At 41.4% G+C, this 14,325-nt stretch overlaps 1 protein-coding gene across 4 annotated transcripts in view; it reads right to left on the bottom strand.

Annotated features, from left to right (window-relative positions):
* The window catches only part of LOC141110884 (germ cell-specific gene 1-like protein), a 131,357-nt gene that overhangs the window by 84,048 nt on the left and 32,984 nt on the right, over positions 1 to 14,325 (bottom strand). The window contains exon 2 of one of the 4 annotated variants that reach the window (XM_073602634.1): positions 13,098 to 13,160. The exons of the other annotated variants lie outside the window; for them this stretch is intronic. The gene's annotated coding sequence lies outside the window, so the exon portion shown is untranslated. The remainder of the gene's footprint in view (positions 1 to 13,097; positions 13,161 to 14,325) is intronic. 4 annotated transcript variants of the gene reach the window in all.

Below are 14,325 nucleotides of genomic sequence, written 5' to 3' on the forward strand. Positions count from 1 at the left end.
TACCAGGGAGAGATGGGAGGCTGATGTGGGGGAGATAGCAGATGACCAGTGGAAAAGGATATTGGAATCTGGCCCGCCGGTGTCGGTTTCTCCATTGCAGCAGGCCTCACATCTCTTGCTGCTGCCCAGAGCTTACTATACTCCCAAGAAATTGCATAGGTTTGGCCGCAGACTGGACGACAAGTGTCCCAGATGCCTGGAAACAGGGGACCTTATACACATGATGTGGAGATTTTCAAAATTAGTTAGATAATGGTCAGAGATTGTAAAAATCATTGAAACCAGGTTTAAGATCAGATTGGAACTGGATGCCAAAGTATGCGTCTTGGGCCTGATTAGAGAAAACCTCGGGGACAATAGTATAACTACTGCCACGGCGAGGTGTCTTTATCAAGCGAGGAAACTGATAGCACAATCTTGGCTGTCAGCTGCACCCCCAACTCCGGAAGAATGGGTCAGGACAATAGATGCTTTGGTGTGGACAGAAAAGACAGTCTATATTAGAAGGGGTAGTTACAGTAAGTTCGTTAAGATGTGGAAGCCTTGGCTTCAATGGACGGCTAACCCCTTATGAACTCCATATAAGTCTTAGAAGGAGATTTAGCGGTACTGAGGGAAACACAGAGGGTAAGGAAGAGAGGAAAGAAGAGTAAAACAGTCCCGAATATGTATGTTTATATGGAAATTAATAAAAAGTACTGAATTAAAAAAAAAAGAAATTCCTCTATTGGCCTGACATGTTTCGGGAGCGTATCCCTTCTTCAGAGACGTATATTAAAGAGGATATAAAATATTCTGTGTTAAATGTTAAAAATTGTTGTAAATGGATTTTATTTAAAGAAATAGTTTGTAAAATTTGTCACTGTCTGTCACTGACACGTGTCAGTCTCTATGTCCAAATAGTAGGAACGCTCCAGCCACTTTGCACTCACATGTTTAGTCTCCGGCCAAGGTTTCTCCCTGTGGTCGTGCTACAGTGGTCATCCGTTTTGAGGACCCTTGTGTGGGCTGTCCCGAACCCGGATGAAATTTATCCATTTGATGGATAGACAGTGACAAATTTTACAAACTATTTCTTTAAATAAAATCCATTTACAACAATTTTTAACATGTAACACGGAATATTTTATATCCTCTTTAATATATGCCTCTGAAGAAGGGATACGCTCCCGAAAGAGGAATTTCATATTCATTTTTGAATCTTGCATTATTGTATTTGTATGTAAAATACTGTTCTCTTATGTGCTGTATCAAACATTACCAGTTTTTGATACATGCCTTTTTTTAACATACTTTCTAAATAAATTACATTTTTTATGTACAATGTTCTTATTGTTCGCCTATAAAGTCCCACTGTCCCATCGGGGGGTACTCATGTCCCTTCTATAGGGGACCCATACAACAAATTATCAAGGGATGTTGGCAACACTGTATTAGAAAATGTATTATTGTTTCTCTCTGTGGTTCATTATCTATATACTTGATTGGTTTGAATTCAGTGATACTTATAAGACCTTGGTAATTTCCTCCAAAGATAGAATCATTCAATTATAAGTATTTCATCATACTCATTTGACCCCTGCCCAGTTGCATAGAATGGAACTTTGTGCCACTGCTGAGTGTTTTAGAGGCTGTGGGCATATTGGGGATTTTTTTACACTTTTTTACAGGCCGTGTCCTGTAGTACAAACATTTTGGGGAGATGTTAGCCCTTTATTTCATTGGTTTTTGGCCTTCCTAACATTCTGCATCCAAAAAATGTTACTCCTGGGAATATTTGGTGATCTGGTTATTCCTAAATATGCTAAACGGTTGTTACACATTTTATATTTCTTTGCCAAAAAAACAAACAATTTTATTATCCTGGAATTATTTAATGATACGTTACCTTTGTATAGATTAACTTTTGAACTCAGGAAAAAAAATTGTATTTTTGATAAACTTTGGGGCAAATGGGTTTCCAGTCCACTTACGTTAACCTCTCTAGATCCATGGTGTAAAATGTGCCCTACAATGAGGGAAAAAAGTATTTGATCCCCTGCTGATTTTGTACGTTTGCCCACTGACAAAGAAATGATCAGTCTATAATTTTAATGGTAGGCTTATTTTAACAGTGAGAGACAGAATAACAACAAAAATATCCAGAAAAATGCATTTCAAAAAGTTTATAAATTGATTTGCATTTTAATGAGTGAAATAAGTATTTGATCCCCTGTCAATCAGCAAGATTTCTGGCTCCAAGGGGTCTTCTATACAGGTAATGAGCTGAGATTAGGAACACTCTCTTAAATGGAGTGCTCCTAATCTCAGCTTGTTACCTGTATAAAAGACACCTGTCCACAGAAGCAATCAATCAGATTCCAATCTCTCAACCATGGCCAAGATCAAAGAGCTGTCCAAGGATGTCAGGGACAAAATTGTAGACCTACACAAGGCTGGAATGGTCTACAAGACCATCGCCAAGCACCTTGGTGAGAGGATGACAACAGTTGGTATGATTATTTGCAAATGGAAGAAACACAAAATAACTGTCAATCTCCCTCGGTCTGGGGCTCCATGCAAGATCTCACCTCGTGGAGTTTAAATAATCATGAGAACGTGGAGGAGTCCGCCCAGAACTACATGGGAGAATCTTGTCAATAAACTAAGACAGCTGGGACCATAGTTACCAAGAAAACAATTGGTAACACACTATGCCGTGAAGGACTGAAATCCTGCAGTGCCTGCAAGGTCCCCCTGCTCAAGAAAGCACATGTACATGCCCGTCTGAAGTTTGCTAATGAACGCCTCAATGATTCAGAGGAGAACTGGGTGAAAGTGTTGTGGTCAGATGAGAGCAAAATCAAGCTTTTTGGCATCAACTCAGCTCACTGTGTTTGGAGGAGAAGGAATGCTGCCTATAACCCCAAGCACACCATCTCCACCGTCAAACATGGAGGTGGAAACATTATGCTTTGGGGGTGTTTTCTTCTGCTAAGGAGACAGGACAACTTCACTGCATCAAAGGGACGATGGACGGGCCATGTACCGTCAAATCTTGTGTGAGAACCTTCTTCCCTTCGCCAGGGCATTGAATATGGGTCGTGGATAATATTCCAGCATGACAATGACCCAAAACACATGGCCAAAGCAAAAAATGAGTGGCTTAAGAAGAAGCACATTAAGGTCCTGGAGTGGCCTAGCCAGTCTGTAGACCTTAATCCCATAGAAAATATGTGGAGGAAGCTGAAGGTTCGAGTTATCAAACATCAGCCTCGAAACCTTAATGACTTGGAGAGAATCTGCAAAGAGGAGTGGAACAAAATCCCTCCTGAGATGTGTGCAAACCCGGTGGCCATTGTCTGACATCCATGATTGCCAACAAGGGTTTTGCCACCAAGTACTAAGTCATGTTTTGTGAAGGGGTCAAATACCTATTTCACTCATTAAAATGCAAATCAATTTATAACTTTTTTGAAATGCGTTTTTCTGGATATGTTTGTTGTTATTCTGTCTCTCACTGTTAAAATAAACCTGCCATTAAAATTATAGACTGATTTTATGTGATAGACCAACACAAAGTGGTACATAATTGTGAAGTGGGAGAAAAATTATAAATGTTTTTCAACATCTTTTACAAATAAATATGTGAAAAGTGTGGCATGCATTTATATTCAGCCCCCCTGAGTCAATACTTTGTAGAACCAACTTTCACTGCAATTACAGCTGCAAGTCTTTTTGGGTATGTCTCTACCAGCTTTGCACATCTAGAGGGTGACATTTTTGCCCATTCTTCTTTGTAAAATAGCTTAAGCTCTGTCAGATTGGATGGAGAGCGTCTGTGAACAGCAATTTTCAAGTCTTGCCACAGATTCTCAATTGGATTTAGGTTTGGACTTTGACTGGGCCATTCTAACACACAAATATGCTTTGATCTAAACCATTCCATTGTAGCTCTGGCTGTATGTTTAGGGTTGTTGTCCTGCTGGAAGGTGAAACTCTGCCCAGTCTCAAGCCTTTGCAGACTCTAATGCCACGTACACACAATCGGAATTTTGGTCGGAAAAAGCTATGATGGTTTTTCCGACGGAATTCCGCTCAAGCTGTCTTGCGTACACACGGTCACACCAAATTCCGACCGTCAAGAACGCGGTGATGTACAACGTGTACGACGGGACTAGAAAAAGGAAGTTCAATACCCAGTGCGCCACCCTTTGGGCTCCTTCTGCTGATCTCGTGTTTATCTTGTGTTAGTAGAAGTTTGAAGAGGATGATTTGCGCTTTTCAGATTCGTGATTTTTCCAATCGTTTTACTGCTGTTCAGTTTGTGCTTGTGGGTTTGTATCTGTTTTTCAGTGCATGTAGTCAGTTTGTATTTGTTTTTCAGTGCGTTCTTGTCCACTCCTTACTGATTTTCAGCTCGCTCTTCACAGGCCTTGCTGTACTTCAGTGCGTTCTGTTTAGTTAGTTCTGACCAGTCGACCGTTTTGAAGCCATGTTGTGGTTACGTAGTTGTCATAGAGTTCATGCTGTGCGGGGGCTTGGTGTTGGGATTCTTACTTTGACCCAAGCCCAGTCCATGAACAGGGTGAGGAGGAGTTCATGGACCAAGAATTGGTTACTCCAGCTTGACCAATTCTCTCATATGCCTTTGCTGCGGGAGATCCAGGAGAATAACCCTGATGATTTCAGGAATTTTCTCTTGATGACGGACCCCATTTTTCACCGTTTGTTGGCTTTTCTCACCCCTTATATTACGAAGCAGGACACCTGCATGCGGCAAGCCACCACTCCCGAGCAGAGGCTAGTCGCCACGTTGCAGTACTTGGCAACGGAGAGAAGTCTACAGGACCTCAATTTCTCTACAGGCATCTCCCCCCAGGCTCTGGGGATCATTATTCCAGAGACCTGTTCTGCCATCATTCAGGTCCTGCATACGGACTATATTAGGGTAAGTTTTCTCATTTAACATCACATTATATGTATTTAATGTTTGCTAATGTATTGTATTTCTTTCATCGTTTCATCATGTAATCTTTTAATGCTCCTTTTTTGTCCTTCATGCATATTTGCCTTCACTAACCTCCCCAGCATCTTATCCTGGGCCCATATACACCTAGCCTAGTCACTTAACAATGTATTTTGTCAGCTCCATTGTAGTGCTTTACCCTAAACACCCCCCAAAATGTGTCCAAATGTTATTGTTGTCCTTAAATTCAGGCAGAGTGCCAGAATCTTTTTGTTGGCTCCCAAACTCATTTAGAACCCCCCCGCTAAAATTTTTACAATGGGCCATCAGAGGGGGTGAGGAATCTGATAAGTGGACCTTATATTTTTGTCTTTAAATACTCCTTAAAATAAATGTTATACTGATGTTGGCCAAGAATGTTTGTGTCTAATCTGCTTGCAATGTTTATGTGCAAAATTACTATTTTTTTTTTTGGTTTGACTCCATATTTTCCTTCAACGCCACAGGAATGGCAGACTGTGGCCTCCTATTTTGCTCATTGTTGGGACTTTCCCAACTGTGGAGGGGCAATCGATGGGAAACACGTCCACATCGTCCCACAACCCCATTCGGGGTCATACTATTTTAACTATAAGGGGTTTCATAGTATCGCGTTGATAGTGGTGGTGTCGGCGACATATGGGTTTCTCTATGTGGACCTGGGGAAGAATGGCCAGATGTCGGATGGTGGAGACTTTGGCCAGACCGAGTTCTACGGACGTCTCCAGAGTGGTGGCTTGGGATTGCCACCTGCTGAAGAGAACGTGGAAGGACTCCCATTTGTTTTTATAGCTGATGAAGCATTTGGTCTGGGTGATCACATGATGAGGCCATTCCCCCAAAGGACCCTCACCCCAGAGAAGAGGGTTTTTAATTACCGGCTGGCCAGAGCCAGAAGAGTCGTGGAGAATACCTTCAGGATAATAGCCAGCCAGTTCCGCTTATTTCTAACAGCAATTAACATGGAGTACAAACTTAACCACATTGTTTTATCCTGCTGAATACTGCACAACGTTTTTAAGCAAAATGCACCTGGTTATGTTGCCACAGTTGGGCCTGAGGCCAGACTTCATGAGAATCCAATGACAGCCCTGGAAGCTGGCCGTCCTGGCTTGCCCCCCCAGCGCCCGTGAAGTGCGTGAAAAATATGTGGAATATTTTACGGGTAGGGGGGCCATTGCTATGCCAGCTAATTTTTAAATATTTTCTTAATAAAAAAAAATTGATATGATAAAATCTTGATTTGGATTTACTGCTTGTGTTTCTTTTATCTGTCTCCTAGGTTCTCCTATTTCACTTGTAGTGCCAAGTGGTTTGAACATTATTTAAATAACACCCATTGTCACTGTAAACACCAACTTAATACATTGTTAGATTGAATAGATTGTTCTTCCACAACCTGCACATCACATGTTATTGAGCATTGAAAGAAGAAGCCACACATTGTTGAGTAAAAAGCCTTTTACTCCATGCACATTCACATGTGCGTTCTAAAACATTTTGAGGTAAAAAAAACACATCTTCTTTTTTAAAGTTTTACCTTGAAATTTTTGAAAAAGTATAGAAACAGGCATGTTTACAAACATAACATACACAACTCTGGAACTTACAAAGTTCAACATTGCAAAAATGAAGGCAATATCAGACATTATAGTGTGAAAAATGTCTTGATCTTGCCTTCATCAGATGTGGTGAAGTCACCCCTGTAAAAGCCAAATTTAGAAGATGCACACAAATTGTGAGTCAAAATGGGGATTTCCTTTCTGACCCCATACCTAATGTCAACATGTGCTATCTCCCATCATGGGGGATCAATGGACATGTTTTGGGGGTGCAACCACTTCCTCTCACCTACTAGAGTTGGGAGGAAGGGGTTGCACCCACAAAACGCGTACATTGAAATCCCCTGATGGCAGATAGCACATGTTGACACACTGTGTGCATCTTCCAAATCTGGCTTTTAAACTGTATTAAAACTTTAGAGAAATTCCTCTCAAAAAAAAGGTGTAATCTTCTTTGGATTAGATTGTTCAATATCATTGTTTTTTCGTTGATAAGGTCTAAATCCCGACTACACCACATTATGTCCTGGATAAGCCGTTGTGCACTGTCACTGTTGAAATGAGTAGATTGTTCTTCCACAACCTGCACATCACCTAAAATAAAAATACACACCATGTATTATAAATATGCAGGCATACATCTATTACCTACATCTGTGGTGTCAGGCACTGACCTGTTGTGGTGACAATTTCAATCACTTCTTCCACCTCTCCTTCCTCCACATCCTCAGAATGTGGTGTCGTCTGTTCCCCTTCTTTTGGAGGTGGGGGGTTCCTGTTGTCCTCTGACGTCCCAAGTCTTTTCTCCCCTATGAGAATGAAACAAAAGGTATACTTAGCACACAGATATTTATGGCCAGAAATATGAATGTGAAACATTGCTTGGAAGTGGGGTACAATTGTCTGTTTGGGCAGAGTTCCAAGTTGAAGACATGATTAATTCCCTTAACCAAGCTTGAATATTTTCCTTTTTTGGACAAGTTTCACACATGTAGTCACCCCAAGTATCCACTGGAGTACCTGTGTGGGACACCTTAAAAAGTTTGTTCTTGTGTCCCACACTAGTGCTCCTGAGTCCAGATGTGTAAACAGCTGCTGAGTGTCCTCTCCTTACATTACACTGAATCAAGCTTGCAATCCTTTCTAGTTACAAACACATCTAGACAACAATGTTCTAAACTTCTTTTAATACATATTAGCATGACCAAATGTAGTTAGCCCTATATCTGCCCAAAACATCGTATTTAGTTGGCAAACGAACAATGTTTCTTACAATTGATTACTGTGCCCATGAACATGAAAGTAGCCATGTTAAACTGTACAACAGTAAAGAAAAGGACAAGGATCAGCATGCAAGTAATAATAATAATAATAATAGGAACACACAACAACTACTTACTTTTTAGAAGCACTTTCTTGATCCTTCTGTACTGATCCTGCTCCCTCAATTTCAGGTCTGACCAGCGTTTCCTCAATTGCTCCTTGGATCGTTGTACCCCAAAATTCCGGCGCAGACTCTACACAACTTTAGTCATGATCTTGGCTTTTCTCACATTTGGGTTTAGGTATGGTCCATACTTCCCATCATAGTCGATTGGCTTCATCAATATGTCCACCATCTCACCAAAGGACATATTGGAGGTCTTAAATCTTCTCCTCCGGGATCGGGACGTTTCTTGCTCCAGGCTTTCCTCCTCCTCGTTACTGCTATTATGCACCTGCTGTGTCTCTGCCATGTCATCTCCCACTGCGCTGAAAGAGAAGGGGCGGGGAATATTCTATAAAGAACGTCAGGGGTGGGCGACGTGGGCGGAGTTTGACACATGCGCAGTGTATATAAAGCTAACATGCGTGTGTCGTACGTACGATCTGTGAGTGGAGGAAGCGCCGAACATTATAACGAAGGTAATATTTTAACTTGGGACATCAGTGGCCTATACTCGTTCTAGATTGAGGCTTATATTGGGATAAGATTAGGAGAGTTTAGCCTGATATTAGTGTTTTGGTCTTGTGTTTTGTCTTTCAGCAAATATGAAACAATTCAAAGACCCTGAATTCATGGCCCAGTTCATAGACAGATACAGGGATATGAAAAAGTTGTGGGAGGTTAAAAACCCCTTATATATCGCAATAAACCAGCTAGGAAGGCATCGCTGGAGAAACTGCTGCAATTTGTGAAGACGCAGGTCACTGATGCAGACATCGAGTTTGTGGAGAAGAAAATTGGTAGCTTGAGAAGCACATATAGGAAGGAGCTTAATAAGATCCAGGCTTCCATGGGATCAGGAGCTGCAGCAGAGGATGTGTATGTACCCAGTCTGTGGTACTACAACAGGATGCGGTTTCTGGAAGACCAGATGGAAGCCAGGGAATCACTTTCTACACCTCCATCCACCCTTCCCTCAACCCCAGCTGAGGCTTCCGAGGACCAACCTGGGCCTTCCATCCTGGAAGAAGTGAGGAGCCCAGCTGGAGCCAGGTATAGTATTTTTTTAAATATTTATTGTCCAAAAATGATTGTTGTTAACTAGATGTTATTATTGCTAACAAATTAATGATTTAACAAAAAGCGTTTGACATATCAATAGACAGTAGGGGCCAAAAATGAGTGTGACAAGAATAAAAAATTTGGGGTCAGAATGATAGTCTTTTCTATTTATTAACATTCAATTTGCAACAGTCATGAGCTGAAAATTGTGTGATTGATGAACCAAAAACTAAAACTATGTCCCTTTTTCATACATAGGAAGACCTCAGCCAGAACGAGGCTCTTGAATGTGGCAGCCAGGAGGAGGCGGGGGTAATTATCAGCCAGGAGGTGGCCAGGCCCAGTAGCCTCACCCAATCCCAGGTGCCGCCCCTCCGCCTTACAACGAAAAGGGCCAGGAAGGGAAGTAACGTGGAGGAGGCAGCACTGGGCCTCATCAAGCTAATGCGGCCCTGAAAAGCCCCCCTGACGCTGAAGAGGCCTATGGCTGCTATGTAGCTGCTAAATTGCAGCAAATGGAGGAGGGCCAACGCTTCAGGTGTGAGAAATTTATTTTTGAGGCCATTCAGAAGGGGTTAAGTGGCCAAATAAGTGATAACATGCACTTATGTGTGCTTGCCCATCCTCCCCCTCCTCCTGCCACAAGTCCACCTCCAGAGCCACAGCCTCCAAGGAAGGCTGCAGGGAAGGCTGCAGGGAAGACAAGAAAGTGATGGCCTGGGTTAAGTCTGGTCTGACAGAAGACACAGGCTGTTGTAGTACCACAGCCTGGGGACATATATGTCATCTGCTGACGTCCAGGACCAGATTGTGTTCCCCATTATATGGACTTCTCAAGCTACCAATTTTATTTTCAAAATAGTTGATGTGTGCCCTGGGGTAGAAAGGCTTCGCAAATTCCAGCAGTTTCTCCAGCGTTGCTTTCCTCTTTATTTTGTTATCAGCCAGAATAAATGGAGATTTTTTTTTCTGAAAATACTTGCCTATGTGTTTTTCTTCAAATAGGACAGTTTTTGAGTAGGCAGGTACATTTCAAAAATACAATGTAAAAATTTTCACCAGCTTCCTTGAGTTTTAAAAATACAAGATAACAATGCTGTTGTGTAAACTTGACACAAAAAAAAAAAATATTATGGAGATGACTAGAAAATAATGTCAAAATATTCCAAAAAAGGAGTTCTTGATTTAAAAAAAAAATAAAATGACAATAAAAAATAATTACAAACATTATTATGGAGATCTGGCTTTAAAAACAAAAAAGATTATTCATGAGATTATGAGAAATAATAAAGAAAGAAGTTTGTGAGAACTCTGTGAATATGAGCAGCAAAACAACTTCATTCTTCTAGCATTATAACGATTGAAAAAATTTTAGCGTGACGAATGTGCCATCTCCATTACGAACGGTTGTTTTACCAGACCGAGCGCTTCCATCTCGTACTTGAATCTGAGCATGCGTGAGGTTTTGCGCATAGGAATTGCATACACGATGCATTTTCAGATAGGAACTTTTTCCGACCGAAAAATTGAGAACTTGCTCTCAATCTTTTGCTGGTAGGAATTCCGACAGCAAAAGTCAGATGGAGCATACACGCGGTCGCATTTTCCGACCAAAAGCTATCATCGGTCTTTTGCTGGCCGAATTTCCGATCGTGTGTACGCAGCATAACAGGTTTTCTTCTAAGATTGCTCTGTATTTGACTCCATCCATTTTCCCATCAACTCTGACCAGCTTCCCTGTCCCTGCTGAAGAAAAGCATCCCCACAACATGATGCTGCCATGTTTCATGATGGGGATGATGTGTTCAAGGTGATGTGCAGTGTTAGTTTTCCACCACACATAGCGTATTTCTTTTAGGCCCAAAGTTCAATTTTGGTCTCATCTGACCAGCGCACCTGCTTCCACGTTTGCTGTATCCCCCACATGGCTCCTCGCAAACTGCAAATGGGACTTCTTTTGGCTTTCTTTCAACAATGACTTTCTTCTTGCCACTCTTCCATAAAGACCAGATTTGTGGAGTGCATGACTAATAGTTGTCCTGTGGACAGATTCTCCCACCTGAGCTGTGGATCTCTGCAGCTCCTCCAGAGTTACCATGGCCCTCTTGGCTACTTCTCTGATTATTGCTCTCCTTGCCCGGCCTGCCAGTTTAGGTGGACGGCCATGTCGTGGTAGGTTTGCAGTTGTGCCATACTCTTTCCATTTTTGGATGATGGATTGAACAGTGCTCTGTGAGATGTTCAAAGCTTGGGATATTTTTTTATAACCTAACCCTGCTTTACACTTCTCCACAACTTCATTCCTGACCTGTCCAGTGTGTTCCTTGGCCTTCGCGATGCTTTTTGTTCACTAAGGTTCTCTAACAAACCCCTCAGGACTTCACAGAATAGCTGTATTTATACTGAGAATAAATTACACACAGGTGGACTCTGTTTACTAATTAGGTGACTTCTTAAGGCAATTGGATCCACTAGATTTTAATTAGGGGTATCAGAGTAAAGGGGGCTGAATACAAATGCACGCCGCACTTTTCAGGTATTTATTTGTAAAAAATTTTGAAAACCATATATAAATTTTCCTTCCACTTCACAATTATGTGCCGCTTTGTGTTGGTTTATCACATAAAATTGCAATAAAATACATTTACAGTTTTGGTTGTAACATGACAAAATGGAAAATTTTTCAAGGGATACGAATACTTTTTCGAGGCACTGTGTTGACATTTAAAGATAGTGCTGCTAGCTGTGACGGGAGGGCCTAAGGAAACCCAGAATCCCTTGGAGAGGTTGAGAAACCCTTGTTTTAGCTCCCCATGCATCCCCTATGCCTAAGTCACCCTGTGTCCATTAGGGGCACAGGGTGAATGAGAAAAATGATGGACAGCTGTTTAATGGACAATGAGAAGGTGGTTACTTAAATATAACAGTAATATTTATCCACAATCTCTCCCAGGATATATATAAAGAGCTGATCACAGGCCTCTAGAACTGAGTAGGAGGCGGACAGTCCACTTCTACTATAGTTTGTTGCCTACTAGGCTAAGGAGGGGGAAGATCACTGTTTGTATTGTTATTCTGATATATATATTTGTGTGAGATCTAAAAAAAAACAGTCCATGTTAAAGCTTTGTAACTGAGCTAGTCTGGATCTTGGTTACAATATTCGACTGTAAAATCTGCTATCTGAAGGTCCAGATTGGGGGAAGCTGTGTACTGACAAAAGAACTCAAGTGACGGGGATCCATTACACTAACTATATACTTTATTCTCCTTTGGCATTTTAAATGAAAAGTGTATTATCCAATGTATGGCCCTGAAGCAGAGATGTGTTCTCAATCTGAGCTTGCAACAACAACCTGGGTATCAAAGGCAGGAAGCCATTGTTAATCATATTATTGGAAATGAAATGTATTTGTCATTTACCACATTCCTATCACAGGCCTGTGCTAATCATATAATTTATGAAGGAAATGAATGCCAATGCAAAGCAGTAACGCAAACGAGAACGTTTCCACAATGCAATACAGTGAACAGGTTTAGTACCAAAAAACCTCAACTTAGCTGCCAATATTTAAACAATTTCCTGATACTCCTTGTACCTGACTTTGCGTAACTAAATATGTCTAGTATCAAAACCCTCAGAAAGCTACAGTACATACCTAAACATGGCATGGTCCTTAAGCTTTACTATAAGTTCTATTACCATTTGAATTGCTAACTGTCAATAAATATTATTCCTCATGGCCTTGAATAATACCATACCTAAACCTTTGGAATATGGCCTATCAAGCCTGTGGTGCAGGAAATGGCAAGATTTCAGGAACATGTCTGTAAACAATGGCTGCTGGTAAGAGGTAAGTACAAACCTGAAAAAGGCTAGAAAATTAAAGGAACTAACTAGTAGGCAAAGCCAACACAAAATCTTTTTGATACTATGTTAACCATAGTGATAAAGTAGTTTTAGGGAAAACCAGTAAAAAGTGTTCTTGCGGCATATAAAGATGCCTAATAAAACATATAAAGAAAGACACAGTTGAAGGATGAACTCTATAGTACTTACATGCTGAAGAGTACCTAAGAAGGATCACACCACAGATCAGGTAATCTAACTGCTTTCCCCCTCCTGCAGATTTAAGAAACAAGAAGCAAAAGGCTTGATCTGCTGGGCCAGCCTGGCTTTTTATAATGACGTGTGACCAAATAAAGCTGATTAAAAATGCCTTGATTATCTGCTTGAGTTACCAAACACCAGTTTAATGGGAGATTATTATCAGATTTAAAAATATTAGCAGTCTGTCTGGGTGTGGGCAGTCTTATCAGAATCCACTAGAAGACTTTTTATGGATTACATTTAAGAAACGCTATAATCAAAATGAAAAAAAGTACATGTTTTAATTAGATTGGTTTAAAAGTCTCTTCTCTTATTTGCATGACTGTTTAAAAGGGTGACTATACTTTCGAGGTAAAAAAATTGAGCAGATAAAAAATAATAATAATATGGCGTATGCAATTGCAATGCATGTCATATTGTAATTGAATGTTATTTAAAAATTGCCTTTTCCTTTCAATCTACAGCTCTGTAATTTTCTGTAAAATGCAATGAAATATGGCTACCTGGAGACATTCTGTATACAGATGATGTACAGCAGTGTTTCTCAACCTTTTACGGTGAAGTACCCCTGCAGGTCTAAAAAAAATTCCTAAGTACCCCTGTCTAGATAAAAGGCACCGTTGAGTCTGCACTGATGAGGCTGCACTGATAGGCGGCACTGATAGATGGCACTGATGAGACGGCAATGATGAGGCTGCACTGATGAGGCTGCACAGATAGGAGGCACTGAGAGGGCTGCACTGATAGGCGACACTAATAGGTGGCACTGATAGTCGGCACTGATAGGAGACACTGATGGGCACTAATAGGCGGTACTGATGAGGCTGCACTGATAGGGGGCACTTATAAGCTGCACTGATAGGAGCCACTGATGAGGCTGCACTAATGGGCACTGATAGGGGGCACTGATGAGGCTGCACTGATAGGAGGCACTGATAGGCGGCACCAATGAGGCTGCATTGATAGGTAGGGGAATACTGGGATGTGTAGCAATCACTCACTGTGTCCAATTGAGAAAAGGAAGGGGTTGGTAAATTACATATTTACCGGCCCCTTCTTCCGTTCTCCATCCTGACTTATATGCCCAGCAGCCGGTGGGAGAGGCGGGAAGCCGGCTGCAGGGGATGAGGGGGGAGCCAGAGGAGGAGAACAGGGGACCAGAAGAGCACCCGGAGCA

Source organism: Aquarana catesbeiana, linkage group LG10 (genome assembly GCF_042186555.1).
Source record: "Aquarana catesbeiana isolate 2022-GZ linkage group LG10, ASM4218655v1, whole genome shotgun sequence".
Taxonomy (NCBI): Eukaryota; Metazoa; Chordata; class Amphibia; order Anura; family Ranidae; genus Aquarana; species Aquarana catesbeiana.